Genomic DNA, 25,012 nt, shown 5'->3' with positions numbered 1-25,012 from the left:
CTTTTTAAATTTATTTTTTCATTAAAAGAAACCTATGCAAAGGGAATATCAATGAGCTGTTAGAAGGAGATAAGGAGTTATCACTTGTCTTCTAAGAGAACAGTTGCCACTTAGGAAAACAGCTCAAGTAGATAAGAAGTCTAACCATTCAGTCCTGGGATTTCTCTGCCTTGAAAGCCAAAGAATGTGCCAGGGGACAGCAAAGAGAAGACTTTGTGCTCCCCTACCCCCACTTCAGGGAATCCTGATTTTAACAAACCTTAACTCTGTACACTCAGTTGCCCAGGAAAGAAACTTGAGCATTGTGTTTACATTCTCTATCCTCTCCAGTCCAGTCACTTACCAAGTCCTGCAGATTTTACCTTGGATGCTGTTTTTTTTTTTTTAATTTCCACTGGCTTAATATTCTAGAGCGTATGGACCAGACTTGCCCTACTCTGTACTATATAAAAAGGAACAAATGATAATAGATGGTAACATTTGTCAATTATACCAATTAAGAATGTAGAAGATGTTTAAAATTACACAGTCACAGAGAAATAGGTGACATATTAAAGTAATTAAGCACATGGACTGTAGAGCCTTCAAGTCCTTGCTTTACTACTCACTAGCTGTGTGACCTTAGACAAATTGCTTAACCTGTTTCTTAGGTTATTTTCTCAACTCTAAGAATACTTATACTACTTGCCTCATAGGAAATGCTTAGAATAAACTGTCACATCGTAAACCCTCTGTAAACATTAGCTTTGTCCTTTTGTTGTTTTTGTTCAAGAATTAGAGGACTCTGTCTGTCCGCTGTTAAATTTTAATCTATTTCAACAGCTCTTTTATATAATAAGGTATTTGAGATGAGTAGTTTTAAGATTTAAGCAACTAAATTATATTTATTTTCTACCACTTAAGCTTGTGTTTCACCAGTTGATTCTGGATTAATTCTCTGACATTGTTATTTGCTCTACAAGTTAAGTGATTTGGATGTCGAATGTCACGTATAATCGTAAAATATTATTTTGCATGTGTGATGATGTCTCTGTAATTTAGAAGTGCATAAGCAAATACTGCCTTGGTCCATACACTTGGCAAAAAAAAAATATCTTTTATTTGTTCATGATTAGTGATTAGATGTCTGTAGCATAATTGGTTACCTTCATCCTTTCAGAAATCTATTCTGTATAACTTAATTATCAACCAAGAAGGTGATGATCAACACCTGGAAAACTTCTTCATGTACCCAAATGGACAGAAACCATTTTTGCAAAACAGACAAGAAGATTTATTGATTACATTATGTATCCTACAACTAGTGCAAGAATAGTAATCAATTTCCCTTTATAGTATTTGGGTTTTTTTTCAAAAATTGTAGAAATGAAAATAAGAAGAAAGTAAGTAATTCTCAGAGACATTGTTGCAAAGAGATGTATGATAAAGCTTTTCATCAATATTGCCAGAGACCTTGTTGCTCTTGCATGGCATCAGTTGTACATTTTCATTATTCCAGGTGCTTTGGTCTTTGATTCCTCTATATTGTCTCATTTTCAAAACTACTTTTGATATATGTGTCTTTTGTGGCCAAATTCCTTTCAGGAAGACTCTTTCAGGTAATGACTTTATCAAAAATTGCCTTTCTACCCCTCAAAAAAGTCAATATACACCTTATTAGCTTTCTTTGACCAACTTTTCTTAAGCTCCAAAATAACTGTACATTGTTCTTTAACACATGTCCATACTACCAGAATTCATAGAGTTAATATGGTTTTTGTTATAGAAAATGTTTGTTAGAAATTGTTTTTCAAATATGTCAGATAAAGATAAATTGAACTTCATCAATTTGACAGTTTTGTATCTCAAATGACACTATTAAAAGAGTGAAAAGACAACCCATAGAAATGGAGAAAATATTTGTAATTATTTATCTGATAAGGGATTTGTATACAGAAAATACATGAAGAACTCTTACAATTCTTTATATATAGACACATAACCTAATTTTAAAATAGGCAAATGATCTGAGATATATATATATATATATGGCCAATAAACACATGGAGAGATACTCAGCAATTAGCCATCAAGGGAAATGAATATCTAAACTACCATGAGATAACACTTTATACCCACTAGGATGGCTGTAATCAAAAAGATAGATAATAAATGCTGGCAAGGTTGTAGAGAAATTGGAACCTTCCTATACTACTGGTGGGAATATAAAATTGCACAGCCACTTGGGGAAATACAAATTTGCCATTTGACCCAGCAGTTCGATTCTTAGGTATATATGTAGTCAATAAAAATGAAAACATATCTCTACACAAAAGCTCATACATGAATGTTCATAGCAGCATGTTCATGGTAGTCAAAAGATGGAAACAACCTAAATGTATACTATTGACAAATGAAAAACAATTTATATGAAATGTCCAGAATAGGGAAATATATAGAGATAGTAGATTAGTGATTGTTCAATGCTGGGTGGGGGGTGTAGGGATTATGAGACAATAGCTAAACAGTACAGGTTTCTTTATGGGGTGACGAAAATGTTCTTAAATTAATTGTGGTGATAGTTAACACTCTGACTATACTAAAAATTATTAAGTCATAGGCTTTAAATAGGCAAATCATATGGTATATGAATTATATCTCAGTAAAGCGGTTACCAAAAATAAAGGTTGGGGGGAGGGGACTTAAATATAAGTGAAAATAATGGTGGCCATCCTTTTATCACCTCCTGATTTTTCTTCAACAAAATATAGAATAAGAAAAACAAATCTCTAAAAAATTTGAAGACATCACATAATTTGAGAGAATGTAAGACTTTAAATAACTTGAAGTAGAAAAGAAAAATATCACCAAATGCAGCATGAGATCTCACTCTAATTCCATTCCTGCCTGCCACAAGACTTTGTGGCAAAGGCAAAAAAGAGTGGGGTAAGGGTTTAGGGGGAGGAAACTAAATAGAAAGGGAAGCTGAGCTCAATCTAAATACCAGAAAGCTGAAGTCCACCCTGAAAATTCTAAAAGGAAAAAAAAAAAAAGATCAAAATCTGAGTAGGGACTATAGGGAAGGGACTTAAAAATGCATAACTTCTAAGGTAAACAAAAAGGCATGTAAGGAAGGGAGAGCACACTTTGGCATTTGGATGATAAAGGGAGAGTAAAGCAAAGGGAAGAAATTTGGAATCCAGCAAAACAAGGAGAACTGTAAAATTGCAGGGTTCATAACCAACTTCTCCCAGAACAAAACAATTGGCTGAAATATCTGGACTTTGCAATATTGACAGAAGGGGGCACCATTAAAATAGAAATTATCTGAAAACAAAGCAAAGTAAACCTAAAGAGAGCATAAGGAAGGAAATAATAAAGATAAAAATAGAAATGAATGAGGTAGAGAATAGAAAAACAGTAGACCTAATTCGTATTATTAATTTTTAATTATCAAAATAGAAAAATCACTAGCCGACTTGATCATGTAAAGGAATAGCACAAATATGCAAGATTAACAAGGGTGAAAATAACCATTGAAAGCAGTTTTTTGTATTTAAAAATCACAAGACTATACCAAACCTCACAGAAATTAATTTGAAAACCTAGATGAATAATATCCAAGGGAAATGCAAATTACCAAAATTGAGTTAGAAAATTTAAACAAACCAACGTCTATTGAAGAAATAAAGAATGTTACTAAGAAATTACGCCAATAAAAGGCATCAGCTAAAATACCAGATGGTTTCACAGAGGAATTCTACAAATTCTTTTTAGGGCATTGAAAATGATAGAAAGATTCCTAATTTTTTATATACAGCAAATATAGTATTGATATTTAAGCCTAATAAGAAAAGCACAAAAAAAAAAAAACCTACAAACTAATATCCCTTACAAATATTGATAACAAAAGTAATAAAATAACATCATTGTTATTATCAAATAATATCCATGACTGTGGGAGATGTATTCCAGGAATACAAAGATGGTTCAGTATTAGAATACCCATTAATATCATATTCCATATTAATAGATTTGGTAAGAAAAATCTTTTATCTCCATAGGTACTAAAAGAGCCCATAATAAAAATTCACCCATTCATGATGAAAATAAAACACACATGTATATGCTCAAGAAAATAGGAATTGTAAAATACTTTAGAAAAATGTTTTTTTAAATCCATACCTTAGTCCTAAAGCCAGAAAACTTGAAGTATTTACACAGTATACAAAAACCAAGGCAAGTCCCACAGTCTCCACTAATAGTCCACATTGTAATAGAGGTATTAACCAGTATTTAGATGAGAAATCAGAGGCATGAGACTAAGGAAGTAAAACTGTCTCTTTCAAATTGTATGGTAGTGTAGCTAAAAAACTCTAGATGATCACTGCTAAAACTAATTCAAACAATAAAAAGAATTCAGTAAGGTAGTAGGATATAAAATTAACTTAGAAAAATTAATAGCATCATATACACAAACAGTTACCAGGTAGCAGTCATAGGGTAGTGAAAAAACCCACATACAATAGCAACAAAGAAGATTAAATACTTAGGAATAAAATTAAATATGCAAAAGCTATATACTTTTTGTAAAAATTTGAAAGCCACAAGAGTGGACTTGAATAGTATGATTGGACATTATAAAGATGTCAGTGAAGGAAAACTGCCAGTTGGGACTACCTCTGCTAGACATTAAAACATGTATAGCAGTCCCCAGTTATCTGGGAGAGGATACATTCCAAGACTCCCCATGGATACCTGAAACCATAGGTAATACCAAACCATATATATGTATGTTTTTTCCTATACATACTTATCATAAAGTTTAATTTATAAATTAGGCACAGTAAGAGACTAACAATAATAATTAGTAAAATAGAACAATTATGAAAATATACTGTAAACAAAGTTCTGTGAATGTGGTCTCTCAAAATATCTTACTGTCCTGTACATACAGTGTGGCTCTGCTGGACAAAGGATTGATTCATCTCCTGGGCAGGACAGAGTAGACAGTGTGTGATTTCATTAGCTACTCAGAACAATGTGTCATTTAAAACTTCTGAAATGTTTACTTTTGAAAATTTCCTTTAAATATTTTCGGGCCTCAGTTGACCACGGGTAACAGAAACCCAGGAAAGTGAAACATTGGATAAAGGCAACTACTGTACTATAAAACTTATATAATTAAAACAGTGTCCTATTGACTCCTGAATAAACAAATAGAGCAGTGGAATAGAAAGCCCAGAAACAAACCAAGGTTCAGATGGAAAAAATAAAGGCAGCATTTCAAATCAGTGAGATAGAGATGGACTTTTTAACAAGTGGTGCCAGGATATCTGTGTAGCCATTTGGAAAGAGATAAAATTAGATCTACATCTTGTACATGAATAAATTCAACATAAAAATATGTACAAAGATGTTCATAGCATTACTCATAATAGCCAAAAAGTAGAAACCACCTAAATGTCTATCAGCTGGTAAATGGATAAATCACTGTGGTATATCCATACAATGAAGTATTATACAGCAATAAAAAATACTGATATATACTACAGCATGGAAGCAACTTGAAAAAATTATGCTTAATGATATAAGGCAGTCACAAAAGGCCACATATTGTATTCTATTTATATGAAATATCTATAATACGCAGATTACAACAACAGATAGTAGATTATTGGATGCCAGGGGCTGAGGAAGTTTGGAATAAAGGGGAATGATTGCTGAAAGGTATAATATTTCTTTTGGGGGCGATGAAAATGCTTTAAAGTTGATTGTGGTGATGGTCATGCAACTCTATAAATATGCTAAAAACTATTAAATTAGATACTTAAATAGTTGAAATGTGTGGTAATATGAATTATATATCAATAAAGTTGTTACCAGAAGAAATAAAAGAATAAACTCCAAATAGATTAAGAATCTAAATGTGAGACAGAGAGGGAGAGAAGGGGGAAGGGAGAAAGATAGACATAATGCAGGTACTAGAAGGAAGCATGAGATTTCCTTTAACCTTGGAGCAGGGGAAGACTTTCTCACTACGGCTCAAAATCCAGAATCAGTAAAAGGCTGGTAAATTGACTACATAAAAATAAGAAAATTTTGCATGGCAAAACCACCATGAAAAAGTCAAAACACAGCCAACAAACTAAGACAGAATGTTTCCACATATACAAAAAGCTGATATCTCTAATATATGAAGAACTCTTAGTAATTGAAGGATGCCCCTTCAAAAAAAAAAAAAAATTGACTAAGGACCAAATATGTGATAGAAAAACGGAAAAAAAATGAATGGACAACTCACAAATAATGTAAATATAAGCCTTAAATACAAAAAAAAAAACCCTCAAAATTAGAGAAATACAAAGTAAAACAGTGTTGAGATACCGTTTCTTATCAGAATGGCAAAAATTAAAAAGAATGGCAGCGTGATCTATTGTAAGACTGTTGGGAAGTAGCCACCCTTGTTATACAATGCTGCTGGGCAAACAGGCATAGCCCTTCTTGTGGAGGGTAATTAATCAGTGCCTAGTAAATCTACATATGTACTTTTGACCCAACAATCCCACTTCTAGGAATCTTCTCTAAAGACTCCCTTCAGCATCACAAATTTATTCATTTTAGGAGTGTTTGTGATTGCAAAATATTGAAGTGCCCATACAGAAGGATGGCTGAATAAATTATGATACAGCCACACAATAGAGTAATATGCAGCTGTAAGAAAGAATGAGGACGATCTCGGAACTGTTACGGTGCGATTAAGAAAAGAGTTAAAAAAAAAAAAAACCAGAAACTATTGAAATTGGTTTCCTGTAGGAAATGAGTGGGAAGAGGGTAGAAAGATTGGATGTAATGGGAATGAGTACTAAGGATGAGAGGGAAGCAACACTTCTCCAACTACATTTTTTGTTTTTTTTTGTATAACTGTGACTCTTAGAACTCTGATAGTTTTTCACATACTCTTCAAAAATAAATAAAAATCCATCTCGATGGGTATGTGGTGGGTGGTGAGGGGATGGATTTCAAGATGGAATACAAACACAAATGAACCTAACTCTATTGGAAATGAACAACATAATCAAACTGACTTGAGTAGGGAAGAAAGGGAACGAACTTTGGAAAACGGTATTTTGATTATGTATTCTACGACTAAAGATGAAAAGAACAAGTATTATAATCTGTAGTAAATGTGTTGCTCACAGAGGTATTAGGGATTCGGAAACTGACTTTCGTTTATACTGAGATTGAACAAATAACTGAATGTATTCCAGATAATGAAAGTGTGATTTCATGCCGTTGAGTAAGCAGTTACAGATGAAAAGAATAGATGGAATTGAACCTTGTTTTCTCTGTAGTTGAAGGTATCCATATGAACCCATGTTTTTTAATATAGTGCAGATGCAGAAATACAGAAATAAATATAGGTGTGTGAATGTGTGTGTCCTAGCTTTGTCTTGAGAGAGACAAAGCAGTGAGACCCTAGTCTCAGTGAGCACATGAGTACCCAGATCTTCTCTAAATATTATTCTCCAGAAAAAGGAACTGTGGATCCTTGAAGAAATGGTTAAGTCTAAAGCTAAGGCAAGGAAAATGCAAGATGAACCTGGAACAATGTGTGGTACCAGAAAGTAATCTTAAAAATGGAAGTGTTGGATTATAATCCACAGAATAAAATATATATCCAAATATTCATACATATAAATAAATACATAAATGGAGAGAAGGGACAGTGCTTCCTTACAGAGGAATTGATTACAAAGGGGAAAATAATAACTATGAAAAACCTAGCAGACACCTGACTTTAACCAGGTAATTAAAGTTAAAATTATCAGTTATAAAACCTGTCAACATCATGTATACCCAAATATGATACCCTGAGAAGGGCACAATTTCACTGCTGTGGTATTCTTACCACAAGTTAATACTCTTAATCTAATTAGGAGAAGACATAATGAATGCAAGCCCTAATTGATGGTCATTCAACGAAATAACTGACCAGCGTTTTTCAAAATTACAAATTTCATGAAAGACTGAAAATCTGAGGGACCGTCGAAGATCGGAGGAGAGTAAGTGGACAGGAAACTAAATGCAGTATGAAATCCTGAGTTGGATCCTAGATCAGGAAAAAGAATATTGGTGGAAAACTGGATTTTTCATTTTCTTAAGGAATTTCAATAAGGTCTATAGATCAGATAATAGTATTTTATCAGTGTTAATTTGTGGATTTCAGTAATTGTGTTATAATTATGAAACACGTTATTAGGGAAGTCAAAAGAACTATATACAGTATTTTGCTATTTTTCAAATTTTCCCCAAGTCTAAAATTATTTCCAAAAAATGTTTTTAAAAACATAAAGTTTTGGTATCTCTTGCTGCCTGAACTCTTGTTACCTGAACTTAAAAACCAGGTAGATTTTAATAATACAGCAACCTTTGCTAGCTATCAGGTCTGTCACAATTTGAACTAAGGATGAATAGACTCACAAGATACATGTATTATTATTGATATATTTGTTGCAGTATTATCAAAACTTGATATAAATAAAATATTTTATTCCACAGGACTCAGTCTTCAACTCCTTGCTTGTTCTCTGTATACACTGTCCTTTAGAGGGCTCATTCATTTATGTGATATCAGCTGTCCTACCCCCACCCCCATGAAAAATCTGTTCATGTCACTAACCTGATATCTTTATTGTCTCTCTGATTAGTCTCGGGAAAATTCCAGCTCTTAAATTTCACTCACAAGGCTTTTGCTCCTGCTTAAATCTTCAGCCTCATTTTTAACTCTTACTCTTCCTTGGCACTACACCAACACTACAAAGACAAGTCACTTAATCTATTTGTACCTCCGTCTTTTCAGCTTTAAACTAAGGATAATAATGTCTCTTTTAGGATTATTGTCATGAGAACTAATTAATATTTGCACCATACTCACTACCTGGCATACTACATACACCACATTTATTTATTCGTTTATTTTACTTATTTAATTAAGTTTCAGGTATACAGTATATTGGTTAGACATTTATATAGTTTATGAAACAATGCCCCTAATTGCTTTTTCTCCTCTGGTTCTCCACTTAGCCCTTACATTAAAACTAACTGCAGTCCCTCTTTTGTGCTCTCAGTCCCCGTAACCATCTATCAACTACTGATTTGTACTTTTTTAACCCTTCATTCCATCTCCTAGTCCCCTAATCCCCATCCCCTCTGGCTGTCACCAGATTATCCTCTATATTTGTCAGTCTGTTTTTGATTAGTTTCTTTTTATACATTAGATTCTGCATATAAGTATTTAATCATATGGTATTTATATGGAAATCAAATGGTATTTATCTTTGTTTGACTTATTTACTCAGCATAATAATCTCTGTTGAAAATGGTAGGATTTAATTTTTTTAATGGCCGAGTAATATTCCATTGTGTATATGAACCTTAGATTCTTTACCCAGTTGTCTGTTGATGAGCATCTAGGTTGCCTCCATATCTTGGCTATTGTAAATTGTGCTGCCATGAACATATGGATGCACAGATCTTTACGAATTATTGTTTTGCTTTTCTTTGGATAAATACTCAGAAGTGCAATTGCTGAGTCAAAAGATACATCCATTTTTAATTTTTGAGAAACCTCCAGACTGTTTTCCATAATGGCTGTACCAATTTGCAATCCCATCAACAGTGTATGAGGGTTCCCTTTTCCCTACATCCTCGCCAGCACGTATTCTTTGATTTATTGATGGTAGCCATTCTGACAGGTGTGAGATACACATGCCATGTTTCAGTAATATTAACAAATAAAAATGTATTGACATTAATCTTAGGCGATCAAACTGAAACATTCAATACATGTTATATATTTTTTAAATCGAACTGCATGTGTATTGGTCAGGAAATACTTAAGTCATGAAATTCTTTCATTTGGGGGGAGAAAATCACAGGTGCAGCATATGTTAAAAATGCTACCTAGCATCAAAATCTAAGTATTAGGACAGTTGGAGACTCATTACAACAGAACATAAGGAAAAAGCAGTCTCTGAATGAACTTTATGGTTCCAAAGATGAAAGGAATTCATCCCATGAGGGGCATAATCCCTTCACGTTTACATTATCCACCTTTGCAATTTATCAAATCCAATAAGAGCAAACAACCCAAAGGTTAGGCTAGGTTAATATTGGGCCACTTCTGAGTAATGTGTGATAGAAAGTTGTTACTTAATCTGATTAGCTTTTATGCTAAGACTGCTATCTAGTTTATTTTAAGACAGTCATCATGTCACTCATGCCACTTCTGAGCTTTAGTTTTCTGAGCTATGAAATAAGGTGTAAACTAGATAGAATGCTTCTGAGATCCATTCAGATGTAAAATTCTGTCGTTTCATAAAACAAAAAACATTTTACTAAAGATGTATGATATAAATAGAAGTATCTTGACTGAGCCAAGAGTCAAGATTTTTGTACTTTTATTGTTTATTGATGATTGTAGAAACAAGTGTTTTTATCGAGTGGGCTATTCTGGCTGGAAAATAAAAATAGACCATAAGAAATTAATTTCTTCCATTGGTGTTATTGTAATTTTACTTTCATTAAAACTAGCAGAATTTTATTAGAATGAGGAAATTTCTAGGATTCAAATGCCTTGGTCATCTTTTGTCCCTGGACTATTAGTATATGTCTCTAACACAAAATAAATACCACTTCGGGGGACTAACTTACTCAAAACAAAGAGTGGGTTGTGGGTGGTGTTGCAGAAACCCACACTGTTAGGCATGGAATAGCAGAAAGAACCCTTTCTTAGCAGGATAATACCCTCTGCATCCTGTTTTTAACATTTCAAAATGAAGTATTTTTACTTCAAATTACATAGTCTTCAAAAGAAGAATATAGTAAATTTGCTAATAGGTATTGCTATGTAATAATAGCCTCCCTGTCCCCCTTTCATAGCATTGTAAAAAATAATAATCCTAATAAAAGTACAGTTTAAAAGATTTGTTAAAATGCTACAGTAAATATAGCACTCCTCCCTCCACCTCCCCCCTCCCTTTGGTTAGTATATTTTTTATTACACCTCCAAAATTTAACATTGATAAAATATTAGTTAATATATTAGCCATATTTATGCTCTAAATGTCCTTCGTAGCTTTTTAAAAACCAGAATCTGGTCATAGATAACATTTTAAATTTGTTGTATCTCTTAAGTCTTTTATAATTTTGCCTATTTTTCTTTCATAAAACTGGTATTTGAAGAGTTCAAGCTAACTATTCAGTAGAATGGTCCACAGTCTAAATTCGTTATATCATTTTCTTATGATTAGATTTAGAAAAAATACTTCAAGAGGAAAACTACATAGGTAATTTTTTTGTCCCTTATTACATCAGGAGGTATATAGTGTTAGCCTGTCATACTGATGATGTTAAATTTGGTCAAGGTAGAGTCTGCTGGTTGTAAACATCCTTTTTCTCTTTGAAAGTAAAGTTATTGGTAATTTAAAAATATCTTGTTCAATAACAATCTTTCATCCATTAGGTTTTTGTCATCTATTCATGATCCTTGCCAGAATCTGTTATTAGATTAGTGGTTATAACCACATTTATTGTTGCAAAATACTGATTTCTACTTCTAAGTAGAATGTTAAAATGTTAAATTTCTCAAAATTAGTTGCCATAAGATGGCCCTTTGCAATGAGAATCATTTACTCTTATTTAGAATGTCTTAGGTAATATGTTAGAGAATTAGGTTCAAATGTTATTTTCAGCTTTAAAGATTGAGCACTTAAAAAGTAATTTAAGTGCTAAGGCACCAAAAAGTTTAGAAAGTTTATCAACAGTGTCAGTAATTAGATTTAGACAATTAAATTTCTGTTATTAGTCACATCGTTGCCCTAGTTCTGTAATTCAGTTGGGAATTATCTCTTTACCTTATAACTACAGTTAAACACTGTGTTAATAGAATCAGTGTGCTTCTGTTTTTGCAGATGAAATTGCTGAGCATTCTAAGAAATGCAGTACCAAATTTGAGATGCAAACACAAACTTCAATTTGTTTAATTCATATTTCTCTTTTTCAGGATTTATTCTTTGAAAGATTTTCCTGTTACCTGACCTTGACAGCATGTTTTAAGCACAATTCCAAGATATCATATGAAACCTTTCTAAATCTATTTTACTATTTGTATCAAACACTTACAGAGGACAGAGAAAGCTAATTTATGTAATTAATACTGTATCCAAAAATAATAATGAAGGTGTTGTGTCTTACTAGCTGGTTGTAGGTTGTTCCTAAATTAAGGGTTCGTTATCAAGAGTGTACTATTAACAGCTAAGTCCTTTCACTTTAGAATTAGAAGCATGCTTATACTTAAAAGTAATAAAACTGCATTTTAAATTATTTTAATTATGATTTCACTAATTCGGAATTACTTAGATTTATAAGGCCTAACAGTTTCTGAAACTCAGAGAAATAGAGTCATTTGAAATATTATTCATGTATCCAAGTGTATTTATTCTGAATTTTCTGACAAGTAGAAATACTCATTTTAATTTTTTGCCACAATGAAAGTGGGTTCCTTCACTATCCTGCATTTCAATTTGTCCATTATTCTGCATTTTAGATTGTCCATTTTAATGAGCTCTTTTTACAGTTTTTAAGGAAAGCTGCCTTGAATATATTAAGTAATAAAGACTATCTGAGAAAAAATCATTTGTACCCTTTGATAGTAGTAGTAACCATTTCTGTAGAAGTCAGAGTCTTGGATAGTTGTTTTTGAGTGCTCAGGCTGGTATTTGATTTTCACCTTTTACAAGTATCTAGGAACCAAAAAGTGCAGGGCATAGTAAAGGATCGTACACTGGATTTTAGGATCGTAAGGCAGGATTTTAGGAAATTTTAATGTCAAATCTCTCAGATAAAAATCACTGATATTCGCTCTTACCACCTTTGTTGTTTGAATAGTCAGGGAAGATTTTGTGGATTTATATCTATTATTAACAAATCTATTTATAAGGCTGAAATAGAGCCTGTTTTTGAAAAGGCAGTAACATTTTCAAGTTATAAAGTCAGTGTCTTATTTCGCTGTTTGCTGAGCTGGTATACAGAGTACTATTAATCTGTTAGATGTAGGATTATACAAACTATAAGATAACCTTTTAGTGGCAAAGAAAAGTATTTCTGGTTAGTATATTTTGTTTCTTCATATGATACAGGTAATGTTTGAGTCTTGTCTGATAGGATTCTTACAGCATTCCTGATGCTTATGGAAAGTATGATATTTGTTTCACATAATGAGAAACAGGCATGTGCTTTACCCAGCTATCACAAAAATCAATGTTTAGAATTACACACGCACGCACGCGCGCGCGCACACACACACACATATCTTCTTATTCAGTGTTTCACCCAATTGATAAAATGTGTTTCCTATTTTCTACATTTTATTTTGTCTTTATTTTCATAGTTATTGAACGTTGAGTTTTTTAAATTTTGTTGCTATTGATTCCTTTTCTTGTAAGTTCAACACTTGAGCTGATATAGACAACAGGCATCTGACACAAGGCAGGATTGTCCTCTGATCGCAGTTCTCTTATTATCTCCATCTGTTGGTATGAAGAAGTAATGCTCTTGCCAGAATAAGCAAGCTCGTTTTAATTTTAGCAAAAACAAATTTAAAAACAAGGAATTATGCCCTTAATGCCTTTTCTTTCTTTGTGACATTTAAGTCAGTTTGAAGATGCAAAAGTAACATAGGATGTCAGGTTTTGTAGACAGATGGTCTTTGATTTTATTTTAGGCTTTTTGTTATTGATATTAAAGTGTCAAAGAAGATTATTTAAAATCTGATATATTAAGCCATGCCTAGATTCCATACATCTTGTTCATTATGGAATTAGAGGAAAATGTCATGATCTCACCTTCTTTCATCAGTGTGAGGTCAGGCATCGGTATGCAACAGAATTTTAACAGCAAGAAATCTCAAAAATCCTGACAGTCTTTGCACATTCACAGTTTCATGGGTTTTTGCATCATTGCTTCTGAATTGCTAATGAAGAGCTCAATATAGCTTCTGATGCGTTTCAGATATTCTGGGTGGTGACTGGCTAGAGAGTTACTGACATCACAACATACAGCTGTTGACTTTCTATTGTCTCTGAGTCCTCAGCAAGTGCTTTAGACTGCTCTAGCAGCACTCTCTCAATGCCTGACTAATCAGCTGGCTGTGTGTGCGGTGAGCTCTGTAGGAGCAATGCAGAGCATCAGTTTACAGATACTATGGAAAGTACATTTTCATTCACTCTGTATAATGAAGCAAATGCCAATACAATGAAGGTATGTGACTCTTGATTCATTCGCTAAATGTGTACAAAAGGTAATTAAATATATGAAGTTATTTCTGTTCACTTAATACCATAATTTTTGCTAGGGGCATGTGTGGCAAAATCTCCATATCCAAAGTTTTTGTTTATTTTTGCAAAGATGTATTTGTTTAGGTTGATAGAATGAGGAGTAGAAGTCATACTTCTCAGATGTAGTACAAGTTCCTTCTCCCCTATCCCCCAAATTTGTGATACTCTTTGTACCTTATTGATAAAACAGTTTCTATGAATGCTCGTCGTTATTTGTGTATAGCAGAACAAACTGTCAGTAGAAAAAATGACTTCTCTTTCTGGTTCATCCTAAAATAGACACACTCTATGGCTTGTTCAATTTTAAAAATTCATTATGGAATGAGTAGTGTGGACGAGATTCTTCTTTTGGAAATTTTCTTAAATTTTCTTAGTTTCTTACTAAGAACTTAACTTTCAAAATTGATGTTAAATTTTTATACCCTTTTCAGGGAAAGAGGTAGAATAATTTTAAAGTGCTTATAACAGAGCAAAACCTAGATCTGTCATTGCTATGCTTAGCATAATTAAATATTACATTGCAAAAGAGCAAATGCTAATCAACTAATATTTTTAAACTATCTGATTTCTAACCACACTGTCTGAAAACTAACATTTACTTTGACATTTTATGATTCTTCAAAACTAGAATCTCACAGTATAGGAAATACCAAATAAAACTGACTTGTTTGAAAGGTTTGTTTTTTTTTTTAAGTTTTGCTTGCTTTTTACCTGGAATTAGTCAAAAATTTAACAGTATTTCATATTGCTCTGATATTTGCAATCCTCCCCTTCTCCATGTGAAGCAACTGCTTTGATTTTGAGAAATAACTCATCTCCATTTTAAAGGATATAAGAAGAAAATCACTAAAGGACCTTTTATCAATGCTTAATATCATTATTCCTCTTTTATTTCTTTCTGATTTGCAGCTATATAAGTAATTAAGATCATGAAAATAGTAATAGCTGTTATTAAAAGTAAGGCCTTTTATTGGGTACATTATTTCCATCTCATGCCAGGAGAATTTCATCATCATTTCTTTTTTAAGCTTCAGGTTTTCTTTCAAGTTTTATGTTGAGAACTACAAAAGGAAAAAATAGCACATACTCTCAATTCTTGCCTGCAACTTGTTTTATACATCCTTTGTCACATTTTACTTTTTCCGTCTTATAATCTTTTCTTTTTTTCATTTCTTTAGGTTTCTGTTTGTCTCTACTCCCCTTTGCCGTGTGCATGCACGCGTGTGTCTCTGAGTGTTTGCCTCTCCCTGTCTGTCTTCTCCCTCTCTCGCCCCCAGCCCATTGATCTCACATCTTGTCTAGGTCTCTCTGCCTTTCTTTCTTTCCATCTCTACCTGATGTCTCAAGTGTCTCGCTTCCTCTCTGAATGAATCAGTCTATCAGTATATGTGTATGTGTGTCCGTCTTTTCTACTTGTCTTGTGCTCTCCCTATCCCTGGTATCTCTTCTGGCTAGCTGTCTGTACCTCCCTGTTTGTCTCTCCCTTTTTCTCTCTATCATCGATCTTTCCCTCTCCCTTTGTCTCTGGTTCTAAATGTTCCTTTTTCCCCTTTTTCTGTCTGTTCCTCCTACCCCTTCCCTCTTTCTCTCTTACTTTCCTGTTACTCTCTGTGCCTCTTTCTTCCTACCTCTCTATTCCAATTCGTATCTCTCCCAGTCACCCTCACTGCTGTTCGTTCTGTCTGACAGTCTTTCTGCCTTTGTCCTTCTCTTGGCATTTTGCTCCCTTTTCCACCCTACCCTCAGATCTTTCTCCTGTCCAAGCTTTACTTACTTAAACACATACACTCACTAAATTTTCATTTTCATGCAGATTTTCAGTTTTCATTGGAACCAGATCTACCCTTGACTTTAAATTTTGGGGTGTTAATTAATAGCAGTTATAGGTTACATTTTAATTTATGTCAAAATCTATACTTTATAAAAAACTATTGGGTAAATAAATAAATAGATTTTACACTTTGCTTGATTTCTTTAATTTTTAGAAACTTATGTTTCGGGCATTACAAGTGGATTGAAATAATCACATATTGAAATCATCGTTTAAAATGTTGTCTTCCAAAGATATACATTTTAGATTGTTAAAGGGAATTCTTTTTCTCGTAAATGATTTTTCTATTAATTTTTCAGACTTGTTTTTAGCAGTTTTTAAATTTTAACTTATCAAGATACTTAAGAAAATATCCCACTTCACGATTGTGTTCCAGATTATAGGTAAACTTAATTTTTATACCTCTAATGGTGTTTTTTTTAATACCATTCTGTATTTTCCAAATGTTTTTACAGTCACCATATGTTAGAATTTTTTTCTTTCATTTTTGACTTTTTATTTTGAAGTAATTCTAAATGCACAAGAAGTAGCAAAAATAGTACAGAGAGTTTAAACATTTAAAAAATGTTTTCCTCACAATTTTGTACTTCATATTTTAGTATTTAATAACTTTAAACAAAAACTTACTTAGCATTTATCTGTTTACATAATCACAAACCTAGCAACTGTCAACAGATAAAGACAGCAATTTGATGAAGGCATAGTGTATCTTAATAGCACTGTGGTTTTGTGTTAACTAGCATAGAGCTAACAGGGAAGAAAATTAAATTTACAGTTATATGTGTTTAAAAAGCAAAGAAGGATATGTAAGATGAAAATCTTTTTAGAGCTAACTTAAACATCATTTTCATGTATAACCCTCCTCCCCTGGACTTATGTAATATTTTTAATTTCTGTGTTCTTTTGGTGTCTCAACTGCTTATGTAGTTCTTCTTTGTGGTATATAATTAGATTCTTGGGGAGGGGCGCAAAGTGGGGGTCATATAGGACAAAAAAACTACTGTTTCTGTGTAAATCTACTTGTCACGCTTTCATAGCTGACCACCCCTCATTCTGATTTACATGATATCCTTAAGAGTTAATACAATGATTTTTATTTTTTTGATTAAATTCTTCTAAGCCCTAGACTTTCATAGATGTATTTTAGTAACTAGAGAAGTCCAGTTAATATCTCGCAATCTACTCTCACTTGTCTCAGAGCAAGTTAAAAAAAAAATCTCTATGTACACATACAGATGCACATGCTTGCACGCGTGCACACAAACACAGTCATTTTTCAGTATCTACAGAGGATTAGTTCCAGGACACCCCTCAGACCCCAAAATCTGAGGATGCTCAAATCCCTTTAATAAAATGGCATAGTACTCCCATATACTTTAAATCTCATATACATGTAATACCTCATACAGTGTAAATTCTATGTAAATAGTTGTTATATTGTATTTTTAGGGGATAATGACAAAAAACTACATGTCTCTACATGTTTCGTACAGATGACCATTGTAGTAGAGTACATGTCAGCAACAACATAACTTTTTAAAAAATATTTTTGATTTGTTATTTGTTGAATCTCAGATGCAGAACCTGTGGATACAGAGGGCCAACTGTTCCCCTATACGTATACGTATATGCGTATGTGCATGTATGTATATGTGTGTGTATAAACATACACATATATGTATGTGCACGCATATGCATAGATAAAGGATCTTTGTTCTCTAGTGCCTTTATATTAATCCTAGTTAACCACCCACATTTTATGTTTTTTATATAATAGGCATATATAAAACATAAAACAAGAATTGCTAACTAAAATTCATATGTAGGTGTCTGGAGAACCAAAAACTATATGCAATGTTGTCTGTGAACCTGCACATGTATGAGTGCTATATTTACGCAGTCTACTATGTCGATTTGACATCTTTTCTCCTTTCTTTTGTTTTCAGTGCTAAAAAGTATATTTGGTTTGCTCCTTCTACAGCAGGCACTTCCAAAAAATTCACATGCAGCTTTTTTTCAAGTAGTGTGAATGTATATAGTGACTGATTTCCAAGCACATCTCATGTCATACTACAATTCAGGATCACCAGAGAGAGAGAACATTACTCAGTATTTTCAAACCGCTAACCAAACCACAACTTCTTTTAACAGGTAGAAAATGAATGACAACTAAAGTTGACTGATTCTCCCATTGAGCTCCAATAAAACAATTGTAAAGAAAAATCAAAGAAATTTCTTAAATATTAATAACCACTAAAACAATTCAATATGGTGGCCATAGCTAGGAAGTAATGAAAGAAAGCCATTAAAAATCAAGTCTGAAATGTATTAAACTCAAGTTATTTATTTTGTGCAAAGCCATAGGAAGTTGAACCAATTAAATTGGACAGAATCTTAGATATTCTAAGGAGAAGTTTTATCTGCCCACTCTGTGAATACAGTATATAGTGTGAATTTCTAGAGACTATGAGGTTCTCAGCGGTTTTCACTCATGCCTAGCAGGAGCATCTTCAAGCTATAAAAGTATTTGCACACTTTTTATAGAGTATGAAGGTAGAAGATGGCAACCAAAAGACAACACTTGTTCTACCTCAAGCTGTTTTTAAGCTATTTTTACTGACCATTAAATGCTCTCTGAAAGAAGAAATAAAACATTTTTGAGCCCTTTTCTCTGAACATAATCCCTAGGTGCTTTCTTAAAAGAGGATTGTGATCCTTTGTTAGAAAGAATGTAGTTGGCAATTCAAGAAGTGAAAGGTAGTGCATTAGTAGTTATAAAACAGAATGTCTGTCAATTGTAACCTAAATTAAAATCCTACAAAGGAAACAGATTTTTGTCATAGAAGAAAATGGGTCATGTTAGATCTGCTGATTCAAATGCTAGAGAATGTGAAGTTACACATGCTGATGAAACACATTAAGCCATCAAAGAACCTTTAGGTGGATTAGATAAATGTGCCAGGAGCCCAGCATGAGTTCTGCTAAGACTCTTTGATGACAGAGCTTAATACTTAAGGCCCTTAAGAATTTTCACTAGGATCCTATGATAGGAATGAAATACTAGTCATAGGTAAAAAGTACAGAGAGATAAATTCATTTAGCCATATTAGAAGTACAGAGGGAAAGTAACCAAATAAAATTTTGAAGGAATAAAGAGAACACAATATCAGAGTCTAGCTAAAATACCAGTAAAGACTGAAGGTTTCTTCTAGGATGGCCTAGCACTTGCCACATGCCTTCTCAGTGTTGACATTAGGAATGACTGAATAAAGAAACTGGGATCATGCTCATGGTGATGTTCACTTTTATTCATAAACTATAGACTACAGATATTATACTTTAAACCTAACATGAAATACATTAGTAAAGAATGTAATGTATGGGACTAGACTATGCAAAAATTGGTAACTTCAGTGACTTTCGACACTAGCTAACCCAGAGTTAGGCCAGAATTCACAGATTCAGAGCACAGTTATCCACAGGTCTTTCCTCACTTCAGACCATCTGGCTACAAATTCGAAGGTTCCCATGACCTCCTCAGGTTTGGTGGAACCAAAGTCCTGTACTTATGATTTCAGTTTTATTATAAAGGATACGAATCAGGACCAGCCCAAAGGAGGAACTCATAGGGCAAGGGGTAGGAGGGTCCCAAATGCAGCCTTTCCCTTGTACTCTCCCTGTAGAGTTAGGATCTCTTACTGTCCCAGGACAGTCTTGTACTCTCCAGCCTTCTTCCCAAAGAAGGCTGTTCCTAAACAGTCTTGAGTGTTGGTGTCAGCTTTAATGAGCTTTCTCTTAAAGATTTATTCCATTATTTATCCTCACCCACTGTTATCACCAAATCCCACAGCCATCCCAGCTTCCACACTTTTAGCAGATAATGTTCTAGGTAAAATAAAATATTAAGAGTTTATTAGATATGAATTTGCTGTGTTTCCTGCCATTTTCCCTTCTGTTTCTGAGGACAATAAATATTTTAAAGGCTTGTCCCTCCATTTATGCTTCTGACCCTATTTTCTCATTTCATTCCACTTCACATTTTCCTTCTCATCCTCATCTTTTTTCTTCTTAAATCTTCTCTCCTTCCTTCATCTACTTCTCTTTGGCCTATACACTTTCTATCCTGACAGTCTTCCCCTAACTTTATATCTCCTAACTTTGTTGCCAAATCCAGTACAATCTTTTGGGTCCTCTACCTCTTTACACATCTCTTAAGAGTTTGGTGTTTCTTAGGGCTAGGTCCCCAACCCCCGGGCTGTGGACCGATACCAATCGTGGCCTGTTAGGAACTGGACTGCACAGCAGGAGGTGAGCTAAGCCTCATCTGTATTTGCAGCTGCTCCGCAGCATTAGCATTACTGCCTCAGCTCCACCTTGGGTCATCAGGCATTAGATTATCATAGGATCACCAGTCCCTGACACCAAAAAGGTTGAGGACTGCTGCCTAGGGATTCTGTCCAAAGCCCACTTTTCTAATTTACTGACTCCTGGGCAACTTTATCTGCTGGTAATTTAAAGCTTTCATCTATACAATGATTCTACCCAAATAAATAGCATCAGCTCTGCCTTTTCTCCTTAGGTCCAGGTCATCCAACTCCCTGTTAGATTTTTCCACCTGAGTGTCATAAAGGCACCTTAAACTTAATGTTTGCAAAACTGACATCATTGTTCTGCACCAAATCCTCTTTCCCCCTCATGTATTTCCTAGTTAGAGGGTAGCAAGCAACATCTACATCTTCATTGTGTCCTGTCATAACTATTCCAACTATCACATCCCTAGCCTATTCCTTAACCACCCCTGTATCTAATTGGCTTCCCCCAATTAGTTACTTTCAGTTATGTTAACCTCTTTATTTCTAGTGGTAGTACATATAGGAAGTGGCTAATACAGCAAGGGCTCTGGAGCCAGACTGCTTGAATTCAAATCCTAACTCTGCCAAACTATTCTTGCAATTGTGGGCAAGCTGCTTAATCTTTCTCTGCCTCAGTTTCCTCATTGGTAAAATGGGGATAATAAGAGCACCTACCTTATAGGGTCATTATGAGGATTAAATAAATTAATACAGTTAAGGGATTAGGAATGGCGTTTTGTGAATAAGTAGCTATTTAAGAGTTTGCTGTTAACATTGGTTTTAAAGTACATATCACAATCAGTAATTCTGTCGTTTGTTTTGTCTGCAGTGGAGTGTAAGCACCTTGAATACTGGGATCCCGCCTGCCTGGTTCACTGCTGTATCCTCAGCACTTTGAGCAGTGCTTTTAGCATATAGTATCCAGTCAAAAGATTAGAGCGAATGAATGAAATCTTTTTTCCTTTTCAGCCTTCACCTCTTAATCCTTTGTCTAAACTCTATTCACTTTCCATCACAACTCTCATAATATTTTGCCTGCTACAGTACAGTCCATGTATATTGTAACTAAAATAATTCTCCATGGCTTCTCTTAAAATAAGGTCCTTTATTACTCAGGCTTTCATGTTCCTCATGAAATCAAGACTAAACTTCTAATCTTAACTTTAAATGTAGCCACCCTTTGATGTTATTCTCCTGTTGTTTCTAGAGCATTTTTAATGAAAAAAAAATGTCAAGACCAGAAAAAGAAGGATTATAACATTTAGTGCTTACTACTCAGAATTAGCAGATGCTAACTTTTTCTTATATTTGCTGCAGACCATTTTTTTTTTTAAAAGAAATGAAATAATAAAGTCATCATTGAAGTCCCTTTTTAAAATCTCATCTGAAACCTTTTTCTTTCCCTCTCTACAGGGAATTACTAGCATGGAATAGGTATGTACCTTTCCCATCCATGCTTGTGTAGTTTTTAAATTCTTACCTAAGATGTGTTGTAGATATTCTGTTTTTTCACTAAGCATTCTAACATTCTTTTGGTGACCTATGTTGACACAGCTTTATGTTGACACAATGTGAGTATAACATGCTTTTTTTTAAATCAGTTTCTCTCTTGGTAGACATTTGGTCTTTCTCATTCTTTGCTTTTAAATAAAACAATGTAGTGAGTATTTTTGTACATGTCTCTTCATGCACATGTGTGAGTTTCTTTAGTGTGTAGACCCAGAAATGGAAATGTTAAGCCCTAGGATATGAGAAATTTGAACTTTATTTGATATCACAAATTATTTACTAAAGTGAACTCCCAGTGTATGAGATTTCCCATTCCCCATGCCCTTGCCAACTCTAGGTATCATCAATTTGTTTTGTCTTTGACCCCAGTTAATAGGCTCTATTTCCATTAAATGGGCTTCTTTTTTCTATCTTCTCCATTTCTTCACTCAGAATGCAACACATTCAGGTAAAACTTTACCTCTTCATGTAACTTCTTTTTCTAAAAGTAATTTGTCCCATAGTTTTGTGGGACTCCATCAAAAAATTATTTCCTCCCATTCTTCAACCTACCAAAAGTCTTTTCCCCTCTTGAAATTATTTTATATATTTATTGGTAAATGTAATAACCTCCTCCTTTGGATTTAACACTCTTTCAGGTCAAGGTAGTTCTTTCTCTTTTGCTCTTTTTAAATATAGCTAATACTTATAGCTACTCTGGTTATTGCTCTTTGGTTACTCAGTAAATTTTTGTTGTATGACAGGAAATGGTTATACATCACATAGACATTTAGCATTTTGAAATATTGGTGCTTATATTCTTCAAGGAACTGACAAGTGATTGATTCTGAAAATGGGAATTTCCACTATTTATAAATAAAGTGTAGTTTTCCTACTTTTCTCACTAGAGGGCTTTGACGAATTGGCTATATCAATTTATAACCTTAAGAAAAGCTGATGTGTGTTGGTCTTGTGCATTTGATTTATTTTATAAAAATACCTGCTTGATTATATATTTTTTCCTCTAAAGGAAGAAATACAGCATTGTGTTCATCTAATGAAACAACATTGAATAACCAGGTAGCCATGAGGAAAGAACAATGCAGTGTCTTTGTCAGATTCTATTCAGATAACTTCAGTAATGTAACTCTTTTTTCCCCTCCTTATTATTCATGTGAAGAATACTTTGTTTTTACCTATAAGAGCCAGCTTTCTTTCCCACAAAAAAATTAACTTAAATGATTTTTTGATATTTCGTTAACCTAGAGTAAACTGGGTTTCATTGTGTGAAATTAGAGTATTTTTGATTGCGGAACTTTTCAAATTTTTGTGCTATAGAACCAATAATTAGGCCCTAGGCCTAATAAAGTGATCCTTTTCTATTAGCCCTTAGTCAAACACAGTGCAATGGAGGTGTGAAAACTAATGTAAATCCGTATCAGGGTTCTAAATCATTATATTTCAGATAGTTTTTGAAGTTAATATAAGATGTGAATTGTTCTGTGATGCATACTCAGCAGTATTAGTACTGTATTTCTTGGTGCTTAGACCTTATTATGCTCATTTGTTTCACCTTAAAACTATACTATTCTGTTTATTGACAACAAAATTATCAAAGGAAGGTGGAAGAGCTATGTAGGATTTTTAGAGTTGTTTATTTGCTATGATGTATTCACTTGCACCAAAATAAATAAATAAATAAATAAAACTGACTTAAGAGCAGATGACACTGCAAGAATTTTGGCATTGATCTTTCAAATGTCTTTTAAAATAGTCATTCTATCTTTTATAGATATTTTCTTTTAACAGACAATGTGTATTTCATTGAAAATGTTAAATGGCTTATTATAGTCCTTTTTCTTTTAAAAACCTAGAATATGATTATTATTCAAAATTACAGTCTTCTCAATTCCACAGAGTTGTAGCTCTGGAAGAAAACTCAGAGTCATAGTTCTCAGAGTCACATGTTCCTGGTTATAATCTAGTGCAAACCTTTTCTTTCTCTTATTTGTAAGATGAAGATAATATCTCCCTTACAATACCAACCATATACTAGGTTCTTATTATATGTTAGCTCCCTTGCTTCCCCCCACAGCTTTTACCGAGAAACTCTCTAGGTGGCCTCAGGGACCTATTCAGGCTCACAGAACTAATACATGTCAGAATTAGTTTTAACTAAGTGTCTGACTCATGTTTAGAACAAGAAAATAATAAAATCACTAACAGTTATACTTTTAATTTCCCAATTATTGTATAGGGTTCCATTTCACTTGGCTATTTTGTTAAAATATTTTCTTTTGTTTTAATTTCAGGCCACTGAAAGGTATGATATATATGATCCAAGACAGTCAATTTCAGTCCAGAAATCTACAGTGGTGACAAGGACATGGGACTCCTTCTGCCAGATTCCAGATGGTTCAATACAATTGACATCCTGGCTGACAACTGTGAAAAAGAACCTTGGATTATTTTATTTTATTTTTGTGGGACTCCACAATTCCAAATCCATAGGACACATCAGGTAACCTCTCTGGTCACTTGAGAAAAACACATCCCTTTTTCTTTCAAAATCTTACATATAAAAAGGAAGGAGCCAAAGTATCATAAGTAACTCTCTCTCCCTTAGTAACCTTATTATTTTGAGAATTAACCAATTAACCTTGGCATGAAATATGCTTAAGGAAGACATGTTTTTTCATTCAATTGAGTCTACTTGTGACTTCGGAATTTATTTCTCTCTCTTTTTTAAAACTTTTCAGGCATATTTATGGATTTCTGAAATCTATTTAGATATTTATGCAAAATATTCCTTCAGGAAAAGAACTGTTGAATTTTCTAGATTTATATTGAGAAGACAAGTTCTACTGATTTTTTTTCCCCTCAAGATTTTATCATGAAGTTTTCAGAAATACAGAAAAGTTTAAAGAATTTTACAGTGAGCAGCCATATAATTACTAAATTCT

General features: G+C 33.5%; 1 protein-coding gene across 28 annotated transcripts in view; it reads left to right on the top strand.

Moving 5' to 3' along the window:
• The window catches only part of R3HDM1 (R3H domain containing 1), a 161,077-nt gene that overhangs the window by 32,522 nt on the left and 103,543 nt on the right, over nt 1–25,012 (top strand). For 24 of the 28 annotated variants that reach the window (XM_036237745.1, XM_036237739.1, XM_036237746.1 and 21 more), the window contains exon 2: nt 24,362–24,570. The gene's annotated coding sequence lies outside the window, so the exon portion shown is untranslated. Of the gene's footprint in view, nt 1–13,404; nt 14,302–24,361; nt 24,571–25,012 lie in introns of those variants that run through there. The other 4 variants (XM_036237735.1, XM_036237733.1, XM_036237722.1 and 1 more) reach the window with 3 other exon arrangements.

The sequence above is a fragment of the Rousettus aegyptiacus genome, unplaced genomic scaffold, assembly GCF_014176215.1.
Source record: "Rousettus aegyptiacus isolate mRouAeg1 unplaced genomic scaffold, mRouAeg1.p scaffold_m13_p_2, whole genome shotgun sequence".
In the NCBI taxonomy this organism is placed as follows: Eukaryota; Metazoa; Chordata; class Mammalia; order Chiroptera; family Pteropodidae; genus Rousettus; species Rousettus aegyptiacus.
The sequence above is the reverse complement of the archived record's forward strand: the minus strand, read 5'-3'. Positions and strand labels throughout refer to the sequence as shown.